A 25,489-nucleotide genomic window follows, 5' to 3' on the forward strand; every position below is an offset into this window, starting at 1 on the left:
AAGCTCTTGCACATGGCATCGGCTCGTCTCAAGTGTCAAAACATGATCACGCAGATGACGCCACTTTGGGCATCGCGCCGCCTCGTCCGTCTGTGTAATAGTGAGGGTTTTGAGGCCTGGGATCGCACAGGCATCTCGACGGTAGGAGACCTTTATAGGCGGGGTGCAATCCTCACTTTTGACCAACTAACGGCTCAATTTCATTTGGTGGATGTGGTACGTTTCCGCTACTTGCAAATCAGTCATGCCCTTAGGTCTGTGCTTCCGGCTGCAGGAAAGCTACCCGAATCCACTCCTTTAGAGGACAGACTGCTTACGGAACATATGCTGAAAAAGGCGACCTCATTGGTCTACCGTAAGTTGGTTAATAACATGCCTGATCCCATGGACAGACTTAAAACCGCCTGGTCTGCGGAACTAGGTGACTTTGATGAATCGGATTGGCAAACTGCGCTTTCCTCGAATCAGGAGGTCGCTGTGCCATCTCGGCTCAGACTGATACAATTGAAAGTCTTGCATCGAATATATTTCATCAGAGTCACACTACATAGGATAGGTAGAATCTCACATCAGTACTGTTTGAGAGGCTGCGGGGAGGTGGGGACATTCTACCACACTATTTGGGACTGCCCATTGATTGCTGGTTTTTGGTCTAGGGTTATGCGAACTATATCACAGGTGGTTTACGTGTCGTTGCTCCCTGAGCCACGACGCTGTCTGTTGAACATTTGGGAGCCAAACGACCTGAGCAACCCCCTACAGGATTGGGCAACAATTGCTATTATGTACGCCAAACGAAATGTGGCCAAGGCATGGGGGGCCTCTGCAATACCGGCGCTTAGTGCCTGGAGTGCAGACGTGGACTCCGCAATGATTGCAGAGAAGGTGGTATATTTGAATCGGAAGTGTCCGCGAAAGTGGGCTAAAATTTGGGGAGCCTGGAATGAGTATAGAGGGCATATTTGTGAACCGCCCCAGATGAGTAGCGATGTCGATTCAGAATAACAAGGAGGAAGGATGAGATACTCTTGGGTGGGATTGGCATCATTGTATAATTGTCTGGATTTCACTGCTGTTATATACTTCTACTGACATGATGTGGCCACTATGCTTCACCTTTTTTTCATGTATACAACCATTTGCACAATTTAAACCTTGATAATGCCCAATGTTTAAGATGTTCCTATCAACAATAAAATTGTTTAAAAAAAAAAAAAATATATATATATATATATATATATATATATATATATATATATATATATATATATATATATATATATATATCTTTATCCTTTATTGCGGAAAGATAATTGGTGAGTTTATTTACTGTTTTTTTTTAAGCTGTCCTGTGCGATGGTATTCCAAATGGGTGTTATACCAAATTCTTCAATTGATCCATTTAAATAGGAGCAGGCATTCAAGTTTCTGTTATTTTTCACTTCTTGCCAGAGTAAACGGGACATTTCATTGTCCTGGTCGTTTTTTATTCTATTCCACACTTTAAGTGTATGCCCTTTCCTTACATACCATTGTTTCTTTAGCCCAAACGTCAACCTCACCTGGGCTTGTTAGGCATTCTTTGGGAGAGAGAATAAGGTTCTGTACGTTTTGGCAACAGCGGTATTGATGATCTCCGCTTCTTCCCCATTGAGTACCTCACCACCGTATGTTAAGGTAGGCAGTAGTTTTGCGGCAATTATTTTTAACAAAGGGCAATAAGACAAGTAATGTAATATAATGTAAAAGAAATGTATAAAGCGCAACTAACACCCAACGGTTTCTTGGCGCTGAAGAAAAAGGAGGCAGACAGTCTGAGGGGTTAGAAGTGTTAGTTGTAAGCATTACAAAACAGATGGGTTTTGAGGAGGGACCTAAAGTGAATGTAGGAGGAGGCTTGTCTCAGGCCTCACGGAAGAGCGTTCCAGTATAACGGGGCAAGGACTGAGAACCTTAGTCCGCCCAGTTTTTTACGTTTGAAGATTGGGGTCCGGAGTAAGGCCAGGTGGGAGGAACGAAGATTGCGGGAAGGGACATACGGGTGTAGTAGAGAGAAAATGAAAGAGGGGCCTGTGCCTGCAAGGGATTTGAAAATGATGCACCCCAATTTGAACTTACAGCGTTCAGATACAGGGAGCCAATGGAGGGATTTCAACAGAGGGCGGACATGTTGGTGTCTAGGCTGATGGTAAATATGCTGTGCCGCCTTGTTTTGTACGAGTTGTTTTCTCTTCAGTTGGTAGGCCGGTATGCCAACGTAGAGCGAGTTGGCATAGTCTATCCTGGAGATGACTAGGGCCAGCAGGACCAGGGTGAGAGCCTCGGTGGTCAGGAAGCGTGCAATCTTTCGGATTTTCCTTAACTGGAAAAAGCTGGAGGAGACTACCGCGTTAATCTGGGGCTTCATGGTGAGGTCATTGATGATGATGATCCCAAGGCTTTTTATTGAGTTGACAGGGTTGGGGGGAAGACCCAGCCTTGTGGGCCAGAAGGTGGAATTCCAAGGATTGGCCAGCCCCCCGACAAGCAGTAACTCTGTCTTGTCGGGGTTGAGTTTCAGATGGTTCATCCCCATCCAGTCACTGATGTGACAGAGGGTGGTTTGGAAGTTGTCGATCGAATGGTCCGAGGAGCTAATGTCGAAGACCAACTGAATGTCATCCGCGTAGTTGAACGCGGTGACACCACTGCCGCGTAAGGACCGAATGAGGGGGGTAAGGTATAAATTAAAAAGAAGGGGAGATAGGGAGGAGCCCTGTGGGACGCCGCAGGTTAGTTCGACCTCATCAGCAGAAAACTGAGAGAGCCGAACCGCCTGACGGCAGTTGCTCAGAAAGGAGCGAACCCAGTCAAGGGCGGTGCCCCGGATGCCAGCCTCCTCGACACGGTCGACCAGGATGTTGTGGTCGACCGTGTCAAAGGCGCCCGACAAGTCCAGGAGCACCAAGGCCTGACTGGTGTTAGAGTCAGCCCCTCTCCGCAGCTCCTCCATAACTGACAGTATGACAGATTCCGTAGACTGGTTAGGTCGAAATCCAGCTTGTTGGGAGTCAAGGAAGTGGGAGTCTTCAATAAAGGTGCTCAAGATTTTGGTGACATGAGACTCAATGACTTTGCTGAGATAGGGGAGGAGGGATATAGGGCGGTAATTGCTCATAACGGTGGGGTCTACTGTGGGTTTTTTCAGGATGCGTACGACCTCTGCTCTTTTAAATGACCAATGAACTAGGCCAGAAGAGAGAGAGTTGTTCAGCAGTGCCAAAGGGGTGGAAGGGCGGGCTGTAAAAGCCTCACGGAGAATCAGAGGAGGGCAGCAATCCGTGGGGGTCCAGAGGTAACCTTTTGTAAAAGGGCAAGAAGCTCCGACTCCAAGATTAGAGTAATCTGGGTCAGCTGCATAGAGTTGGAAGAGAGCAAGGAAGGGTCAGGCCTAGGGGGGTCGGGCGGGGTCGACGAAAGAATGCTGTTCTTGATGTTGGCGATTTTCTCCATGAAAAATAGGTTTAAGGAGTCACAAAGTGCACGAGAAGGAAGGGGTTTAATGGTAACCCTATCTGGGTTTGACAGTTCCTCCACGATGGAGAAAATATCCTTGGTTCTGGTGAAGGAGTCAGCAATTTATTTGGAGAAATAGGTGGTCTTAGCTTGCAGGACCGCTAATTTGTATTCCTTAAGCAGGGTTGAAAATCATATTTTCATATCAGAGGCATAGCCACGTCACCACCGGCACTCAGCCTGCCTGAGGCCCAGCTTCCGGGCTTTGAGGTCCTCCGTGAACCACCTTTGAGCGTCGTGCAGGTGTTTAGTTTTGATCTGTCTAAGTGGGGCCACAGTATGCTTGCCGATTCTAGCGAGTGTGTGAGGGCAGAAGCTTGGGTCTCGATGGATCCAAGATTGTGGGGGGGGGGTGGAAGATCTAAGTAACGTGACAAATTCATTAGTATCGGCCCTGTTCCAATTCCGGGAAGATAGATTACCTTCCAGAACTCTGCTAGGGCAGGGGGCGATCATGAGGGAAAAGGAAATTGTATAATGGTCTGACCATAGACAAGGTCTTCTGAATAGTTCTGAATGCCCCCGACTAGGGAGTTCGCTTTCCTTGTAATATCACCTTTTTGTGTCTGGAAATTGCCATTATCGTTGAAAGTGACGGCCAAGTATTTGTAATCAGATACTTGCTCCAAATGTTTGTCATACAAAGTCCATTTATGTCTAGATTTTAGTCGCACATTTTTTTGTGATAACCATTACCTTAGTCTTAGCTTTGTTTACGTGCATGCCGTTTTCCTTTGAATACTTATAAATGCCATCAATTAGTCGTTGCATTCCAACTTTGGTATGACTTAGAAGTATTGCGTCATCTGCATATAATAGGTTGGATATCTGTTTGTGGGCTAACCTCGGAGGGTGTGCATTGATTTTGTTTAGCTCAGTAGTAAGATCAGCTAAAAATACATTAAAAAGTGAGGGGGCCAAGACGCATCCTTGTTTGAGGCCACTAGATGTAGGAATTGTATTGGTTAGTGTTTTTCCCTCACCCGTCCTCACCCTAACCCAATTTTCTGAGTGCAGAAGCTTGATCATCTTAAACAGATTATCCGGAATTCCTTGATTGTTAAGTTTAACCCACAGAAGTTCTCTGTCAACACAGTCAAAAGCAGATTTAAAATCTACGAAACACAGGTATAACAGTTGTTTCGATGAAATTGCTTTGTCAATTAGTACTGATAATATTAAAATATTTGTAGATGTACCAAGACCTTTGCTAAAGCCTCCTTTGCCCGGACCGTTAAATTCAATAATAGAATTCCAGCAAACATCTTGGCATCCGTATCGTGCAGGGTAATTAGGTGATAGTTTTCAGGCAATTGCCAATTTCCTTTCTGATAGATAGGTGTTATTAGTGATCCTTTACATGACTTCGGGATTTGACCACTCTGGACCACTTCTCTAAAAACAACTGTAAGATAGGCAGACCAAAAATCAGGTGCTTCCTTGAATAATGCAAAAGGGATACCGTTGGGACCAGGGGCCCCATCCTTTTGTTTTTTTATCAATCTGGCCACTTGAGTTTTGGTTATTAAAATTTCACTATCGCCTTCTAGGTCAACTTTTGTGTTGCTTACATTAGTAACACACTGTTTATTTACTGTTTGTTCAGGATTTAGATGTTTTTTAAGAAACGTCACCCATTCTTCTTCAGATAAACTAGATCCCATAGCAGCCTTATTTGGTCTAGCTAGACCATTAATTAATCTCCAGAACTCCCGCGAGTTTGTTAGTATGCTTGCGTGGAAGATTTTTGTCCACAGCTCTTGTCTGGCTTCATTTTTTTCATCCCAAATTAGTTTCCTTAGAGTATAATTTGTATTTCTTAGTAATGCCACTATTTCGTCATTGAGCGGGGATTTGGTTAGCTGTCTCCTAAGATTGTTTCGTGTACATCTGATTTTCCTTACAGTATGCGGAAGAAAGATGTTAGTTTCACTAGTTTGCCTTGTTTCACTCTGGGCCATTTTTTCCTTTGTACACTAGTTTGTATGGTAATTTACTACTTTCTGAGTAAATTTTTCCCAATGGTCAATGACAGTTGTCTTCGACCTTTCGTCCAAGCATTCTTTAACTAGATTTTTTTGCCTTTGCCATGATCTCATCCGTATTTCCGAGTTTCCATATGAGTTTCTTGTAGTTAAAGGTGCAGATCTGACCTGGGATTGTTAAATAGTTTTCAAATTTTGGACAGGATAGGTTTATCTCAATAATTTGCTGGCTATGATTGCTGTCCGAGACATTGTTCAAGCGAAAGGATGTCACCTTGTTGAAAGTACACAATGATGTTAATGTTTAATCAATACGTGAATTACCGTTACTTGAGTGAAAAGAAGAAGCAGGTGGACAGTCCGTTGTAAATCTGCCATTTAGTATCCTAAGACCCAGCGCTTCCATATCCTTTACCAAATGTCTCCCTATTCTATTTTGTTTATTATCTGTTCTATGTCCCATTATTGGATCCGGGATTTCCCATAGTTGATTTTGGGATTGGACTAAGTCATCCCGCACTAAGGGGATTAACAAGTTTATATTAAAGTCACCTGTTACAATGTAATCAGCCAGTGGCTCTTCCAAGATTTGCTCCAATAATAAGTTGTTTATGGCAGTAGTCATCTCTTTCTTTGGGATCTGTTTTAGAGGTATGTAAATGTTGACTAAGATTAGAAATTTGTATGACCTACTTTTACAAGATTTATATCGTATTTTTACTGCGAGAAGATTTGAATTGTTTGTGTGTATTTGCTCATGTTTCCAGTCTAGTTCATTCGATACGAATGTTGCTAAACCTCCACTGGGGTGACCACATTTCTGATATTTGATTGCAGGTACGAAATATCCCCTATGGTGTTTTAACATAAATGGGTCCATTGCTCATGTTTCCTGCAATAGTACTATTTGGTATGATTCGAGAATCCTTTTATTTTGGCGTCCATTCATTTTCCACAAATCCCATTTATGTTCCATGAGCATATCTTTATTGTAGAAGTGGCCATACTTTTTTCTTGTAGTAGTGCTTGTGGTAATGTTGGTCAACGCTCCTTGTTTCCGTGCAAGGATGTCATGATCCATTATTCGTTTACCTCATTTCTGTCCTCTTTCTCTTGTGTATTGGACCATTTTTTATCTTCCACGGTTGTTTTGCCAAGGGGATTTTTCGGTATGGAGAAAAAAGTATCTAGTTTTTCAAGCCGTGATTTTTTTGGGTGGCTTCCTGTGTTTAAGAAGGGTGTTGGATAGACCTTTGGTGGTAGTTGACTGATTAATATCCGCCATTCAAGAAAGATTCTGTGCTCTTTCAGGATTTAGTCAGCTATTGGTCCAGTAGCAACTGTTACCAGCGTTAATTGGAGTCTTCCTTCAGGGTTAGGTTGAAAGCCCACACATTTGATGTCTTCTGATGTTATCCTTTCAAGTGTTGGTAAAGTTTTCATTAGCCAGAGGATGATTCCTCTGTTTAGGATATCATGTGCTCCTTTTGATTCGTAAAGTGGTTTAAAGACAAGTTATGTGGACCTGATTTTAAAGGGCCTAGTTTCACTATTTTTTTCTTCAGTTCTTCCATCTTCCACATAGGTAATCTGCCTGTTCTGACCTCTTCTTACAATGACTAGATTGTCTTGGGTTTTTGCATACATCAAATCGTCTGTTGTTTCTTTTTCTTTCCAAGAATATATATTCTTAAGGCACACAGAGAAGTATATGTATAAAGTTAAAATACAATCCTTTTGTCATAATCAAAATAAATAACTAAGGCCAACCATGATAGAATGTGGTTCTTAGTAGTTCTTTAAATAAGTTACCTTTGCACCTAGAAAATGAAAGTCGAAATTCTACAGTGGAGTAAGGCAGGGCACTGTGGCCCGCAAAGGCTTCTCAAAGAGGCAGCAAATTCCTTTAATCTTTAGAGCGAGGTTGTAACCTTCACCTGCACTCACTTTCTACCTTAGGAGTTTGGTCAGCATGATGAGGCTGACAGTCATAGCTAGGTGGGCCTCCACAAGGCTACATACCTGGTTCTGCAGTCCTACTAAAGAATCAAACGTTGTCACCAACAGCTTAGAGAGGAACAAATTAAGAAATCTTGTATTTTGTGTAAAGTTGTATCATTCTCTGGTCATTTTAACGCCTTGTCCCAGTCAACTGGGAGTGGATATTGAAGCTCTTTCTCCTGGCCGCATCTCGAGTTTCAAAACTGCAAGTGGCAGCATTTGGGCCTTAGTCCTCACCACAAACAGACAGATAAACAGAGAGACAAAAATAGAGAATGCAATCTGTTCTTATTTTATTTCACTTGTTCAAAGGAGTCTGGGGTGGAATCCCCAAATATTAGTACCTCACTAATAGTTGCTGACACATTCCTAGCCTGTTCCTGATAGGTTTCATTACCATGCCTTAACCCACTTGACCAGCCTTTCCCCAGACATAGGGCAAGCTGTCCCAAAAGGCACCATTCTGGGGGTAGTCTAACATTTTAAAACACAGTGCAATTACATGGAGCTCAGTATTCCCACCAAAGGGCTATCCTATTATAATGATTCAACTCCCTTTACCATCACTGCCAACAAATCCAGACTAGTTCTAGGGTTAACGTAATTTCAGAGCGGAATAAGCGATAGCCTGGTTGGAAGTGGGACACCATCAAAGGCAAGCTATACACTAGCTAGTTAAAGAATCTTGTACTTTGAAGTGCATGTACTGAAACTGATTTTTGTAAGTTAGATTTGTAAGTTTAAATAGTGAATTTTTAAGGTAACAGATAACCTTTCATGCTATATGTTGAGATTCACATTTTTATTGTAATCATTTGAATAATACAATAAACTCTACTTACAACTACTACTAGTTAATTAACAATAAACTTTCTACTCTGAAAATTGCTGCTAACCGTTTGCAGTATCCCTATACAGCCAACCTTTAATATTGCCAAATATAACTAAGAATTGATGTCCAAAAATTAATGTTCCCCATGCCAGATCTCATAGCAGGCCAACTGCTCCCAGAGGCCATTTCTTCTCTGAAGACAGTCACTTTCACACTAAAGTCCTGCTGGAGATACCTAATTACTCTTGTAGTAGGAAAGGAGCCTAGTTAGCACAGTTTATAGTTTTGCCATGGTTTCAGGCAGAGGTGTACAGATTTTGTCAAAAGTATCTTTGGAGCATATTTACCAGATATCAATGTTAAAAGACACGTTTGCTAAATATTAAAACAGTTAGTGGATGCGTTTTTCTAGGTCTTCCCACTGCCAAATTATGGAAAATATGCCTTTTATTCCTAAACAGCCTTTTACAAAAGGAAGAACTACTTCAGCATACACAGTGAGCTAGAGTTTCTAATATTGTCACTGTAGAGGCATTATAGCCCCATATTTAGCAAGCCTCGGTTTGACATATTATGCACCCTGGTTTTGTGGTTTCCATGGAAAACTTTTAAGTGACTTTCATTTCATTGAAGTAGGCACTTCAACATGTTAAAATGGTTTACTTTCATGTTTGCTGATGGTAGCTTTTGGCTACAATAGCTAAGGGATTCAATGCCAAACCTTAAGCAATGCATTTAAAATTATTTGTCTGTGGTGCATCTGCACGCTGCAGTCCACACGTGACAACTGGCTTTTTATGCAACAGGTCTAATTTCAGTGACATATTACTGTGACTTTAACTGAAATGTATCTATACCGTATGCACTTAGCCTGTTATTCAATATATTTAGAGATCGGAACAAATGCACTAAGGGTTGTCACAGTGCCTGGAGTTAAAAATGGTAAAAAATGGAGTTTCACAGAAGCGAAAAATCCCAGCACACTATGCACAACAGGATTATTTTTATTAAGGGTACAAACCTGTTTTAAAGCAAACTTTCTAGATTGGTTTCCAAGTCGCAGTATTGAATTATGCAAACAGAGACTATATAATGTGGAAATATTTACGCACATGCTTTTAACTCACTTGGCTATTACTTGTGTGAACTCTCAGCAGCATTTCACAACTGTCACTTGTGTGCTACATCAAACAAAAGATGAAATTGACTTGTCAAGCATCACCAACCCGGGGCAAAGTTACCTGAATAAAGCATCTACTAAACGTGTGTTATTCATGGTCCTTCCCATCAACAGGACACGCTTGAGTCTTAAACTATAGAGCAAGAGGCCTACATTTGAACATGTGCTCCGTCACTTATAGAAATCTGAACAAAATGCAAACAGTGTGATTTAAAGATTACTCCTAACACTAAGGGCACGATTATGATGTCGGACGAACCCGAGTATGTTCGACATCGTTTGGGCCCTGGGACCGACCGACCTCCTGTCGGCAGACCCAACCCAGCAATTAGGATGCAACCGAACACTGGTCGGTCGCACTCCTATTCTTTACAATGGGAGCATGCATTCCAACCAGAATGTATGCTCTCAGTGTAAAGTGAAGAGGTGCAGTTCATTCCTGCACCCCTGCTTGGGGCCCCCAAAGTTGACTTCCGACAGCCTTTCTGTTTTAGAAAGGCCGGCACACAAAGGCTTTTGGAATCAGACATTGTAATCCCATGGGCGGAAAGAGCCGCCCTTGTGATTACAGGAGGCTTTCCGAATGGCAGACTGGCTCTCCGAGCCCATCGTAAACCATTAGGAAATCCAGGTTGGATTCATTTCTGACCGACTCCACCCAAATGGGTTGGTCAGAAATTAATCCAAACAGGAAATTGTGATGCTGTAGGAACAGCTCCAATGAAGGGTTGGAGCCATTTCCTGCTGCATCGTAATCTGCCCCTAAGAATGGTACTTATATTCATGTGAAGATGGTTATTTGTCTTGCAGTATGCTTCCCTTGGCTACATAATGACAGACTGATACTGCTAGGCATATGGCTTTTTTCTCAAATGCACTTAGAACCTAAAATAGATGACCATGGCATTAAAATAATAACCGTATTGGTGGAACTAGCCAGGCTACCATGAGGATGCTTCAAATTGGAGATACAGCAAGGCTTCTATTCTGGGGCCATGCTGACAAACATCAGCCAATGTGAGGCTGGAAAGATGGGAATACAGGCTGTTGAACAGAAAAGCACAGCTTGAGTTTTGGAATGTAAGAAATTCACCCCTCCTCAACTGTAATTTGAAGGGTTATTGGCTCTTAGTCTGGCAATGGCAAATCCAACATGTGCCCTGTTAAGAACATTGGTTCTAAATCATGAAAATCAGTATTTTTCACTTCTTTAACTCTGATATTTTGAACTCTGCTGTCTGGTTAGCCTCCCTAATAGAGCCTCACACCCTTTATACTGTTTATTTTGATTTATGAAATGCAACCTATTGTACCCACATTTTAACATAAGGCTAGCTGCTATGTAGAAGGAGCGTCCTCCACTTTTGCATTGGTGGGTACAGGGAATGTGGGCATGTGAGACGGAGGCAGAGCATAGTGTTCGTGGAAGCTGGTGGAGGATAGAGTGTATCTACAGTGGTTTACTGTGCTAGGACAGGAACCCATTTTGCATCTCCTCCATTTAAGTGGTACATAAGATGGGAGAAGGAGAGAACTTGTGAAACAAGTAAATAAATTGTCTGAGAATTCCTGGGGCTGTGCGAACTGGACCCTGCTTCTGTGAAAGCATGGAGCAACACAGATTTCCTTTTAAAGTGTAGGGACAGCTCCTACCTATGCCTGCTACATTCTTTCCCAAGAAGTATTACCCCCCAAAAGACTGGGAGGCAGTTGAGTGAAGAAGCCTCTTTTCAAATGTGCCTTTGTTTTCGGTTTTTCTGAAATGGAATTTCCAGGCCCACCATTTCTTCCTGTTGATGGGCCAGATTCTGATGCGCTTAGGAAGGTCTCCTAAAGGCATTTTCTCCATCCAAATCAGATCGGGGACATGTCTTTCCGAACGACTCGGAAAGGTTTCCGACCCACCAAGTATGATGCAAGTTAGGCTTTAGGAATATCCCAATCCGAACCCAATGGCATTTGGAATGACTGAGCCGTACGGAGCAGAATCGTACATCTCAACGGGCCACGTGTCTGAACGACCAAGTACGATGCTGAATTTGGACAGCCTTTCTGAATCATGCTGTCTGACTTGAATCAGCAGTCGGAATCAGACTTTGGGGGTCCCTAGTGGGCCCCCCTGCACCTGGAGCCTTCTCAATGGGGCCCGTGAGGGTGCCCATGGGTCCCTCTTTACCAGCCATATACAGTGTCACAGGCACCAGGGGATGCCGGCCACAGGGTGCCCAATTTTTCCCAGCGACCCCTTTCTTCAAGTCAAGTCAAGTCAAGTCAATAGATTTATATAGCGCGCTACATACCCAGAGGGTCTCAAGGCGCTTGAGGAAGGGTGGGGAATTACTTGTCGAATATCCACGTTTTAAGTTGCTTTCTGAATGCTAGGTGGTTCTGAGTGAGACGAAGGTGAGTGGGGAGTGAGTTCCAGGTTTTAGCTGCCAGGTAGGAGAAGGATCTACCTCCCATGGTGGTTTTGTTGATGCGAGGTACGGTAGCAAGGGCTTGGTTGGAGGATCGTAGCTGGCGGGGGGGGGGGGTGTATAAGGAAAGTCGTGTGTTAAGGCAATCGGGTCCAAGTTCGTAAAGTGCTTTGTGTGCGTGGGTTAGGAGGCAGAAAGTAATCCTCTTATTGACGGGGAGCCAGTGGAGGTTTTTCAGGTGACTGGAGATGTGGTCTTTACGCGGGATGTCTAGTATGAGTCTGGCTGATGCGTTCTGGATGCGTTGGAGTTTTTTCTGGAGTTTTGCGGTGGTACCGGCGTATAGGGTGTTTCCGTAGTCCAGTCGGCTTGTAACCAGTGCATGGGTGACGTTTTTCTGGTTTCGGTGGGGATCCAGCGAAATGTTTTTTTGAGCATGTGAAGAATGTTGAAGCAAGATGATGAGACGGCGCTGACAAGTCTGGTCATCGAGAGTGAGGAGTCCAGGATGACGCCCAGGTTCCGTGCGTGGTCCGTCGGGATGGGTGCTTTTCCGAGGGCCGCTGGCCACCAAGAGTCATCCCAGGCGGAGGGGGAGGTACCTAAGATAAGGACTTCTGTTTTGTCTGAGTTCAGTTTCAGACGGCTATGCTTCATCCACTCGGCTACTTCTTTCATTCCTTCATGTAGGTTGGTTTTGGCGGTGTTACGGTCTTTGGTGAGTGAGAGGATCAGTTGAGTGTCATCAGCGTAGGAGATGATGTTGAGGTTGTGTTGGCGTGCGATGGTCGCGAGGGGGCTCATGTACATGTTGAAGAGGGTGGGACTGAGTGAAGATCCTTGTGGCATGCCGCAGATGACTTCAGTGGCCTCTGACTTGAATCGTGGGAGGCGGACTCTCTGGGTTCTTCCGGTGAGGAACGAGGTGATCCATTCCAGTGCTTTTCCTTGGATTCTGATGTTTCTGAGGCGCTGTAGAAGGGTGCTATGGCAGACTGTGTCGAAGGCTGCGGAGAGGTCAAGGAGGATGAGGGCGACTGTGTCTCCATTGTCCAGTAGAGTTCGAATGTCGTCTGTTGCTGCGATGAGGGTGGTCTCCGTGCTGTGTTTGGCTCGGAAGCCGGACTGTGAGGGGTCGAGGGATTTGTTGGTTTCGAGGAAGGCGGCGAGCTGGTTGTTGATTGCTTTCTCGATGACTTTGGCCGGGAATGGGAGGAGCGAGATGGGGCGGTAGTTTTTGAGTTCGGTGGGGTCAGCTGTGGGTTTTTTCAGAAGGGCGCTGAGTTCGGCGTGTTTCCAGCTTTCCGGGAAGGTGGCAGAGTTGAGGGAGCAGTTGATGACGTCTCGGAGATGTGGTGCTATGATGGAATCTGCTTTGTTGAAGATGTGGTGAGGGCATGGGTCTGTGGGGGATCCAGAGTGGATGGAGTTCATCAGGCGGATGGTGTCCTCAGTGGAGATTGGGTTCCAGTCGTTAAGGATGTTCAAGGGGGGTGAAGGTACGGCAGAAGGTTGGGTGGGTTGGTCTCCGGGTTGGTTGTCGAAGCTGTTGTGGAAGAACGAAGCTAGGGAGTCGCAGAGGGCTTGAGAGGGGGTGATGTCGTTGGAGTTGGCCGAGGGGTTGGTAAATTCTTTGACGATGTTGAATAATTCCTTGCTGTTGTGGGCGTTGTTATCTAGTCGGTCTTTTAATGCGGCTTTCTTGGCAGATCGGGTTAGTTGGTGGTGTATGCGGGTGGCGTTTTTGAAGGCGTTCCTGGTGCTGGTGTTTGAGTCTTTTTTCCAGGCCTTCTCGAGGGAGCGACAGAGTTTCTTCGATTTCTTAAGATCATCGTTGAACCAGGAGGCGATTTTGCTTCCTAGTTTGATTTGACGTTTTTTCAACGGTGCTAGGATGTCGGCGCTGTTGGATAGCCATTGGGTGAGGTTAATGGCTGCTTGGTCGGGGTTTGAGGAGTGGACAGGGGGGTTTTGAAGAAGCGATGAGGAGATCTGGTCGATGGTGATTTTGTTCCAGTTTCTTCGTAGAGTAGGTTGAGGATGGTTGTGAGTTGTGGTATTATTGTAGATAAAGTGAACGCAGCTGTGGTCCGTCCAATGTAGAGTTGTGGTGTGACTGAAGGAGACATGTTTGCTGGAGGTGAAGATAGGGTCGAGTGTGTGACCTGCGATGTGGGTGGGGGTAGTGACAAGTTGTTTGAGTCCGAGGTTGGCGAGATTGTCCAGAAGGGTGGCGGCGTTGCTGTCATTGCTCTTTTCCAGGTGAAAGTTGAGGTCTCCCAGTAGAATGTATTCCTCGGGTGGGAGGGAGTGTGGGGTGATAAAGTCAGTGATGTCGTCGCTGAATTGTGCACGGGATCCTGGAGGTCGGTAGAGGAGGGTGCCCCTGAGTGTGGTCTTGGGATCGGTGTGGATCTGGAAGTGAAGGTGTTCGGCGCTGGTAAGGTTGACGTCTGAGCTGGTTGAGATGCGGATGGAGTTCTTATGGACGATAGCGATGCCTCCTTCTGTTTGGTCGGTGCGGTCCTTACGGATGATCTTGTATCCTTCCGGGATGGCAATGGTGATGTCTGGGGCTGATGAGGCATTCATCCATGTTTCTGTTAGGAAGCCGACGTCGGGAGAAATGGTGTCTAGCAGGTTCCAGAGGTCGATGGCGTGTCTGTGGACTGAGCGGGTGTTGAGCAGGATGCATTTTAGGTGGTTAGAGTCAGATATCTGTTGTGTGTTCGTGGATGAGGAGTTGTTCTTGGTGCCATCGAACTTGCAGGAGTTGCAAGAGAATGGTCCATGGGTGTGTCCAGGAGCGGCTTGGACGCAGATGGGGAGACGGCCGGGGTTTAGGGCTATGAGGGTGGTGGCGTCGTATGTAATGCGGGTGGGGTGGGTGGTACGGGGGACAGAGGGTCTGGCGCTGGGCGCGGTCCAGGCGCGGACGGGCGTAGACGGGCTTACCTTTGGCGCACCTTTGGCGCAACTGGGGCGCGACCGCTGCGTGTGAATGCTGCGCGATTGTCCAGCTGTCATTAATAGAGGATGGAGGGGGGCGGAACGTGGGCGGGGCGGCTGGTAGGCGGGAGCGTGGGGGGAGGGACGGGCTGAAGGCACAACCAAATGGCGATCGTTAAAAATACACAACACACAGGCTAACACGCCGATATTGGGCACAAGGAAAGACAATAATTGTTATGGAAATGTTAAATTAAAATTAAAAACACCCGTGGGCACTGCTGAGCACACAGGCACCAAATCCGGGTTAAGATTAGCAAAGTTACACACTCGGCACAATCAGTAAATAAAACAACAGCAGTGCGAGGCGCTTGAGGAGGAGAGCAGCGCTACGATACCAGAAGCTGCAGGAGGCAAGGGGGAGCAACCGCTGCGTCCGGAGACAGGCTGGTTACAGGGCAATGTCAGACCGGACGGTGAGGATAGCCAGTGGGTGGGCGGGGCGGCTGGGAGGTTGGAGCGTGGGGGGAGGGACGGGCTGAAGGCACAACCAAATGTCGATCGTTAAAAATACACAACACACAGGCTAACACGCCGATATTGGGCACAAGGAAAGACAATAATTGTTATGGAAATGTTAAATTAAAATTAAAAACACCCATGGGCACTGCTGAGCACACAGGCACCAAATCCGGGTTAAGATTAGCAAAGTTACACACTCGGCACAATCAGTAAATAAAACAACAGCAGTGCGAGGCGCTTGAGGAGGAGAGCAGCGCTATGATACCAGAAGCTGCAGGAGGCAAGGGGGAGCAACCGCTGCGTCCGGAGACAGGCTAGTTACAGGGCAATGTCAGACCGGACGGTGAGGATAGCCAGTGGGTGGGCGGGGCGGCTGGGAGGCGGGAGCGTGGGGGGAGGGACGGGCTGAAGGCACAACCAAATGGCGATTGTTAAAAATACACAACACACAGGCTAACACGCCGATATTGGGCACAAGGAAAGACAATAATTGTTATGGAAATGTTAAATTAAAATTAAAAACACCCGTGGGCACTGCTGAGCACACAGGCACCAAATCCGGGTTAAGATTAGCAAAGTTACACACTCGGCACAATCAGTAAATAAAACAACAGCAGTGCGAGGCGCTTGAGGAGGAGAGCAGCGTTACGATACCAGAAGCTGCAGGAGGCAAGGGGGAGCAACCGCTGCGTCCGGAGACAGGCTGGTTACAGGGCAATGCCGGACCGGACGGTGAGGATAGCCAGTGGGTGGGCGGGGCGGCTGGGAGGCGGGAGCGTGGGGGGAGGGACGGGCTGAAGGCACAACCAAATGGCGATCGTTAAAAATACACAACACACAGGCTAACACGCCGATATTGGGCACAAGGAAAGACAATAATTGTTATGGAAATGTTAAATTAAAATTAAAAACACCCGTGGGCACTGCTGAGCACACAGGCACCAAATCCGGGTTAAGATTAGCAAAGTTACACACTCGGCACAATCAGTAAATAAAACAACAGCATTGCGAGGCGCTTGAGGAGGAGAGCAGCGCTACGATACCAGAAGCTGCAGGAGGCAAGGGGGAGCAACCGCTGCGTCCGGAGACAGCCTATGCATTTGGTCAGAGCAAAGGATCCCATTGAAGTTAATGGATTCCAAACAAATCATATCTGGAAGCATCCGGATGCATCATACTCAGTCGGTTGGACTCTCGCAATCCGATTTTGTCAGACACCATTCACCCATTTGGTCAGGAAGCTTTCTAAAATGCATCAGAATCGGGCCCTAGGTGGCAAAGGCACTTCCTTGACCAGTCTGGAAGAGATGCACAAAATATACATAGCTGCTTAAAACCTGTTCCAGAGGTGGACCTGTGCCCAACACATTGTTGGCTGTAAAAGTCAGATAACTGCTGAATAGAAACCTAAATCAGAGAGTCAGTGTTCTACTGGACCAGTGACAGCACTCACCCTGCTGGGTTAGTAGGAATTACTTGAGCTTCAGAGCCAGGTTCTGTGTTTATTGGCTTCCTCCAAGGTGCAACTCCCTGGGCAAGACCCATGTACAGAGAGTTGTAGATTGTTTGGACAAGAGAAGAAACTGTCTGCAGGAGAAAGAGCTGTACTGTTTACCTCAGAGGAGAAGTCTTCCTTGTGGAGATTTCAGGCTGGATGGCTAGTGACTAAGGAGCTTTAAAATGGACTTGGGCCCTAACGCTGCTGCAGCAGCTGCATCTGGCTTGGGAATGGATGATAAACCCGCTATGGAAGAGGGTGATGGAAGTTTGCTCTGAAGGAGGAAACTGATTTGCAAACTAGACCACAGATGTGCAGAAAGACAAAGAATGGATTCCACCAAGTGTAGGTGTATGGAGACCAATAGAGGGTGATGCTGATTGCGGAGCCTGAACCAGGAAAAGAACACAGATGCCTAAGAATAGGAGGGTGTTGGATTTGGCTCTCTCTGCAGTGTCCTCCCCAAACGTTTTGCCTTCACACCTCCTGTTTTCTGAAATTTGTTTTTGCTGGCATTAGGGTACTGTGCACTTTACCACTGCTAACCAGTGCTAAGTGCTTGTGTTCGCTCGCTAAAACATGGTACAATTGGCTTACACCTGATTGGCATATTTAGTTTACTTATAAGTCCCTTGTATGTGGTACTACATGCACTCAGAGCATGTAAATTGAATGCTGCCTACAGGCAAGCAGCACTCATTGTGCCACAGACTTAAGAAAACCATTAAAACATGTCTCAGACCTGCCACTGAATCCTGTAGTGCAGTTTTAAACTGCTATTTTGACCCAAAGAAACTTTTTTGCCTGGCCTAAACCTTCCAATTTAATACGTATAAATCATCCCTAGGGGAGGCCATAAACAGCCCCTATAGCAGGGTGCATTTGCATGTACTGGCAGTGAAAAACTCAAAACTTTGCTTTTCACTACTGCAAGGCCTATCTCTCCCTCTGGATAACATTGGGTTACCTTATTACATTTATTAGCTGTTAACTTTGAATGGGAACAGATAGAAAGGTTTGGACTCAAATGAAATGTAATGTAAAACTCTCTTTAAAGGTAGAGCCCTATTTTAGGTCACAGTTCTGAAAATTACACTTTTCAACGTGTAATGGCATTGGGGCCAAGAATTGTGAACTTTACACTCTTAAAAATGTTATGGAAGGGTAAAAAAAAACTAACTGGGACCTAGTGGAGTGGTGTGGCTCACTGGTTAGAGCCAGCAGACCCGTAAGCAGAAAACAACCCGGGACCAGGGTTCAATTCCCGACGTGGCAGGGTCGTGGACCAGGGTCAAACAGACTTGATAATTCTCGCCTCGGTGCCTACTCTCACCAGGGAACACACTTGGCAACACTGGGCATTAAGCTTGCCTCATCTCTACAACAGATGCCAGGGATGCCTGGTTTCACCTTGGAGATACCCAGAGAGGGACCATCTCACAGGGAAAACCAGGACGGGTTCCCCAGCGGTCTTCAGCACCAGGATACTCCTTGGAGTCACAGTGCGCTTTACAAGTAAACCCACATTTACATTTACCACATCATACTCTCCATTTCTTCCCACACTATAGATTGATAGTGGGATTTCAACTGAACATAATTTACCAAATGTATGGCCTGAATAATCTGGACTGGTGTCCAATTAGATTGTTATGGTTGTAATATTGTAATTTCTGAACACTAGTACACAATTGCAAGTTGTGTTCATTGGGGAGCACTTATGATCACTCATGGTTTAAGCACATAATTTCCCTATTTGATGAGGGGCTCATGCTTTTAGTTATGTCATCAACACTTTAAAATAATGACATGCTTTGGAAATGTTGTGCTCTGTTCAATGGTTGTCGAGTGTGACAATGAAAAAATATGGTAATTGTTTCTTTTAATGTCGGCATGCAATTTATTTGATGAGTCTTGTCCTAACCATTCGATGCCTGCAGCCTGTGTCCTCTGCCACCTGACTGTGAATAGCTTGGCAGTTGGGCTTTGCGTATTCCTTCCAGACAATGAGACAAATCGGGACTAGGTGTCGGTAGGATGGGCCATCCTATCAATATGGTTGGGGCGGAGCTGTTCCATGCCACAATTATATTTCAAAGGACTGTCTCCAGGACACTGATGAAGGCACTTGTCACCAGCCTTTAGTCACCATAGACTTCTTGGAGCTTTGGTAGGGGAAAAAAGGGGGAAGGACAAAACGTTTCAGAACCAGATGTGAGGGTAGCCAGAATGTCACCCCCACCTGAAAGGCTGGCTCCCAGTATAAATATTGGACCTCCTCAATGACCTATTTATTATACTCTTGGGTCTGTGGAGAGCTACAGAAGGACTGACTTGTTCTCCAGTGGACTTCCCTGCTACTAGAGGTTTTCCTGGACCAATAGAGGACTGCACTGCTTGGACCAGAAGAATGCCCTGCCTCTTGAGGTCTGCCTTGCTGGAGGAGAATTGGATCCTATCCTTTGTTCCCAGGTTACCCGAGTGACTGCAAGGGTCAGTTAGCTGACCTTCTGTTCAGAGCTACAGGGACACAACAAGCTTCAGATGCCTTCTGGTAACTGGCCAGTTGATCTGCTGCTACTGGACCTGCCTCGACCTGCAACTGGACCTAACCTAGCACCGATGACCTTTGCAAGAGTGAGTCCTAGATTTCCAAGAGGTGCCTACCGAGGTTATGGATCCTTGGCCGGCATCAAAGTGCACTTGTCCATGAAGAAAGGAGAAATCAGAACAGTTTGAAGTTAAAGGGCCAGTTTGCACCCAGACTCTGCCATCGATGATGTCCGCCAATGCAAAGCTCTGGTGAACCTGAATCTTTCCACAACAGCCACTGCCAGCAACAATGGGCAATGCGAGATCTGCACTTCCCACTACAGTAACTACATCAACGACAGCCCGCAGTGATCTCTAAAGCAAAGCTCCACCAAGACCGTCTGTGATGCTTAATCAGAGCTTCGCGCTATAGTGGCAGCCTTCTGTGACTCCAGACCTCTTCTTCCCACTAACGCGATACCCATCTGTGACACTCTCTCTGCTCCTCGTGGTCTCCTTCATCAGGAATTAGACTTATTACACCAGACTTTGAGGAGGTAACTTTATCAGCAGAGCTGGACTGGTACGTTTATCCGGGCCAGGCTCCATCGCAGTTGACCTGCACTTGTAACTTTCCTCCAGTCTAGCACGACCAGATAATCTTGAGTTACACTTTGTACCTTTAGGCGCTATACTTACATAACTCTTTGAAACTGCATATCCCTAAATATACTGTTGGATATTTGTTGTTCTGGTATCATTTTATTTATTCAAATTTACTTTGTTTTACTAAACTACCAGAAAGTTAAACAAAGGTTAATGTAATAACTGTTGTGCTTCACCTTAACAAGAATTGTGGTTGTTGCCTGAGAAGGATATTCACCCCAATCAACCTGATGACATCTTTTCAGAGCTCCATGTTGGAGTTATAATTTGTTTAAGGCTCTGAGATGAGTGTCCCTGGAAGAAGTTACAGAATCTTGAGGATTGCTATGCAATCAAGGTATACAATGTAGGAATTATAGAGAATCCATCTTTCTGAAAGTGAGAAATTAAGTTCTACTTGGCACTCAGGTGATGGTCCATTGTTAATTGTAACACATATTTTCTCAATTCTGGCAAAATGTATAGTTTTTTTGTTTATTGAGAGGAACTCATTGTCAATGTTTGAATGTAGAAGGTTGTTATTGGTATCCGTAGGCAGAGGATTTAGGTTAACGTTTCAATGGTGTTAAAGCCTATAGTCTGGTTTAGCAAATGTGAATGTACGGTCAAATGCAGTAGACTTGCTTTTCTTATTGACTGTGATTACATTGCAAAAGTCTGTAAAGCAACAGGGATGATTGTGAAGACTTCACATTGTTTTAATAAGCCTAGTTATGGATATTGTCGTTTTGTATGTTAGGGCCTAAATAAATAACCCAGCATTTGTAAAGCGTGAACTAATCACCCCTAAGGGTCTCAAGGGGCTGCGGTCCATCAGGAAAATTAAGCGAGCTATTGCGCAGAGTTACAGGGTGCTGGGCTGAGCTGCCACCGAGAATCGAACTGTGAGCCCTGTGCTCCGGAGTCTGCCTCCCTGACCGTGGCACCACCCCGACCGTTGCGCCACCCCTCTCCCCTAATAGCACACCATTTATCACTAGATATCTTGCAGATAAGTTCAACAGACTTGATTTAAGGACTTTGTTCTCCTCCATGATAACTATTTAGGGTAGGGGATTTGTACCCTCTGAGGGGAAGGGTTCAATTGTTATGACCACCAAGAGCTTGGGCACTATTTACTATACTGTTTTAATACTGTATATTATAGATAGATAGATAGATAGATAGATAGATAGATAGATAGATAGATAGATAGATAGATAGATAGATAGATAGATAGATAGATAGATAGATAGATAGATAGATAGATAGATAGATAGATAGATAGATAGATAGATAGATAGATAGATAGATAGATAGATAGATAGATAGATAGATAGATAGATAGATATTAGGCGTATCAACCCCAGTAGTATTGAGAGCTGGTTTGGCCTCAACCAATTTATTTCTCCTGTGAAATATTGCACTATAGATTCAGGGAGGGGCTCAGCACTGTTTATTATTAACACTTTTAATAATTGGCATTTCAGCAATTACATCAACACTGTATATTTGATACCATAAATCAGTGGAAAGTGGCTTACTAGCTTCAGCCGTAAATGTCTCTTCCGAGCATACCGGTTGACAGCAGGGTAACTGAGGGCTCACCAGCCATTAACTCGCTGCTCACAGGGAGTAGGGGTACAGGCACATATTCAGGAGAACTTAGGGGCTCAACACCTTATAGCAATGTCTTAACCTCTCCCTAATTATCAATAAGTAAAGGACAGCCAAAAGGGGGGGGGTTCTTTATGGGGTTAACCTACCCCTTTGACAGAGTCAAACGTAGTAAACTATGGAAAATCTTGATACACTTGGGACTTGATGATGAATTAGTTGTTTTCATATGAACCTTACACTGTGGGGTGAGTGCCACAGTAAGGTGTAGGTCCAGGAGGCAAATACATGACTTCGATTAACGTCAATGTGTTCACCGAGGCTATATCCTGGAACCTATCCTGTTTCATCTTTACACAAATGGCTTGAACGATTGCCTGCAAGCCTCAGGGAAGGTTTTGACTAAGATCAAGTCCACCTTGGTACTAACTCTGCTTTATGCAGATGATGCCGTCCTGATGTCTGGTACTCCTAATTAATAGCTTTGTTGATGTTATGATTAACTTAGATTTGGAAACAAACATTTGTAAAACTAAATACATGATATGCGGCTCCAGAGCAGCTAAAGCAGGCCCCTGTTGGATTATGGGTAGGCATATTGAGCAGGTTACTAGCTTTCCATATTTTGGAATTATGTTTGACTCTTATTGCTCGTGTTCACGCTGTCTAATTGATGTTTAGGCTTCAATTATTCTGTTGGTGCCCTGTTTGATTTTGCAAAAGGAGTAAGTAGCAAACCATTTCAGTCTCTTTCGGAGGTTTAGATTTCCACAATCTATGGTGCTTTAATATATGGTGATGGTGTTGGAGGCTACTGTGACTTAACTAAGTTGCAGGTAGAGGTGAATCGATTCTGCTGGCATTTGGTCATGTCTCCCCTCATCTACCCCTCATGTCTTTTTACAGGAGGAATTGGTAATGAACTATGAATTGGATCTAATTAAGATTGGACCACCATTGCTCTGGATTTAGTTCTGGTCAAACAAGCACACCACTCTTAAACAGAAGATTATTACTGATTGTTTTAACTGTGAAAAAGGGTACTGCCATCTCTTGGCTTAATTATTTGCAATCTACCTCTAAAATTCCAGGATGGAAAGAATTGTTTACATCTCCCCATTTTTAACTAAAGCAGATATCTACCGAATAAAAACGATTTTTATACATTTTTGTGTGACGTCCAGGTAGCAAGAGATGAGGACATTTCTATTGTGGGATTATGCTATTGTTCGAACATCAGCAAACCTTGAGCCATATTTGAACAGGATTTTGAGCCTTTGGAAATTTTCACTCAATTTCTATTGGGAACAATAAGATCCCAGCTTTTCTTTCCCTTGGGTCAAAACGTGAAGATATCCGTTGTAGTTTACCCTTGTGATGAGTCATCTGTAGAAACCCTAGAAAGTCTGACCTTTTTTTATAAATGATATGAATTTCAAAACCCATTCTTAAACTTTACGGGTTTTTTCAAAGAAAATCAGCTTCGTAATTTTTACAAATGGTCTCAAACCACCTGATTTGTTGCTACGTAAAAATCATCTTTGTGTTTTTTACATATGTTCTGAAACCACCTGAAATCAGCATTTTATAAATTAAATTAATTGACTGTTTGATATTTTTCACTTTAACATTTAATATTTTAAGTGTTTTATATTTATTAATAACTGATACTTATCCATGTCATGCTTTTAGGATTATTTTTAAATAATCGAATAAAGCTTTTTGATCAATTGATTGATATTACATAATAGGTAACTGTGTCATATGGGCCCAAAACAATGGGTTTCCTGCATTTGCTCTGTCACCAAGGACCTAGGTAACCCAGCACAAACAGAGCCAGTGGCTCATGTTGAAGCTAAGAAGAGGGTTCTGATATTTCAGAACAATAAAATCTCGACCTACCCCGATATGAGCCAGATGTTCCAATGGAAGCTTCCTAAAGTCTATTATGACTGAGGTTCACCTGTTGAGTGTGGCTGACTAAGATTAACCAAAGGTGACTAGACACATATTTTCACTCAAGACACCAAGAAGTCAGCTTAAAACGTTCTGAATACTAAGGGGCATATTGTATTTACATGAAAGCAAGTGGGAGATAACATTTTCCATGTATATCTCTAAGCAGTTTAAGATCATGCGTTCGGAGAGAAAAAGAGGTGGGAGTATCAGTAATCTCCCATAGAGAAAAGGTGAGAATCCCTCAATGTCGAGAGATGGTAAGAGTACCCCACAGTTCGTGAGAGGTTCCATTATTGTTTATTGTGCTATAATATATAGTAAAATCAATGGTCTTGTGCTCACCCCAGTTTTTGCTAATCCGTATTGTGCTGCATTCCGTGAGTGCTGGTGCCGAGTCTATTTAATCAATACGGTTGGTGTGTCTAAATATGTGATCTGTCAAACTTATTTAGATGCTGAGTACATAATACTCAGGCTTACCTGATATTAGACGCTTGCAAACTTTTTACGCCTAGAGTAACCGAGTTATAAGAAGATTTTAAGTTATCTACTTAGTCAACATCACACCATCCAATTATGACATTGTTATCCTTAAGTGTCATACCAGCATAGAAAACGTACCTTCTGGCTGGTTATACTTCCGACCCAGCCTTACTCCCTGTTTTTGGTAGATGAATTATATGATTCTCTAAATATTAGATCATTACAAAATATATTCCTTTATGTGAATTTTAGAGCTCGTAAAAACAAAGACCAAGACCCAATAAGAAACTATCACCCATGCCATATAAATCTTCAATAGTAAAATATTTCCATCCTGCTTTACAGCGCTGCAAGCAGGATGGAAATATTTTACTATTGAAGATTTATATTTTATATATTGGACACTGTACTCACCTTGAATTGGATTTTCTATGAGACTTATCCTATTTAGCCTTGAGAAAGCCCCGGCGCAAATCGCCAAGAGGGGGCGAAACACGTGTCGGCTGTCTTTGCTGTGTGAATTAAAATAAAGAAACTCTTTCTGCAAACAGAAATGTCTCTGTCCTCCATACTACGAGCCGAAAAAAACGGATATTAATCCTGGCGAATTGAACTATTTCTATGTGGAGACCACACTCACAACTTTCCTAACCTATATTATTTGTGTATTTTCTTGCTTTGTCCTCTTTGCTCATATGATGCTTGTGAGATGTGTGTACAGGGAAATCATTTTTTTAAAACTGAATATGAACATTTGGAGACTTCATATTTCAAATTGGGTGACTTATCTGTCATGTTACTCAATAAAATTGAATTAAATTGAATTAAAGGGGGCTTGTCCAAGATGGTGTGCGGCTGAGACATTTCTTGCCCTCTTTCCATCCCCGTCAGCAGCCTAAGCCATCTACGGGCTCTAAATGCCAAGCTGCAAAAGACCCGTGCTGTGGAGAGTGACCAGGGGGCCCTGCAACTGAATGGCAGCCTCATCGAGTGGACGAGATGGGAGGGGAACCGCACACAGTAAAATGGCGGCCACCACCCAGAGCCTGGTGCTACCGCACATGATTCATTTTCCGAGTACCTCGAGCTAGGCACTCGTCTTGTTGCTGCTTGCCTGCCCTGCCTGCAACAGGGCCTCCCAGTGATTTGTTTAGGCTTAGGCTGCAACCCTCAATGGTGAGAGTGTGAGGGTGGTGGCCTCTCCCACAAGTACTGTTCACCACAGGGCCTCCGACCTCTAGAGGGAGAAGCAGTTTTAGTAACCACCCCGAAACTCCCCTACTTGAGCCTACTTGAGGGGCACAATACAATGTC

This window comes from Lissotriton vulgaris, chromosome 11, assembly GCF_964263255.1.
Source record: "Lissotriton vulgaris chromosome 11, aLisVul1.2, whole genome shotgun sequence".
Lineage (NCBI taxonomy): Eukaryota > Metazoa > Chordata > Amphibia > Caudata > Salamandridae > Lissotriton > Lissotriton vulgaris.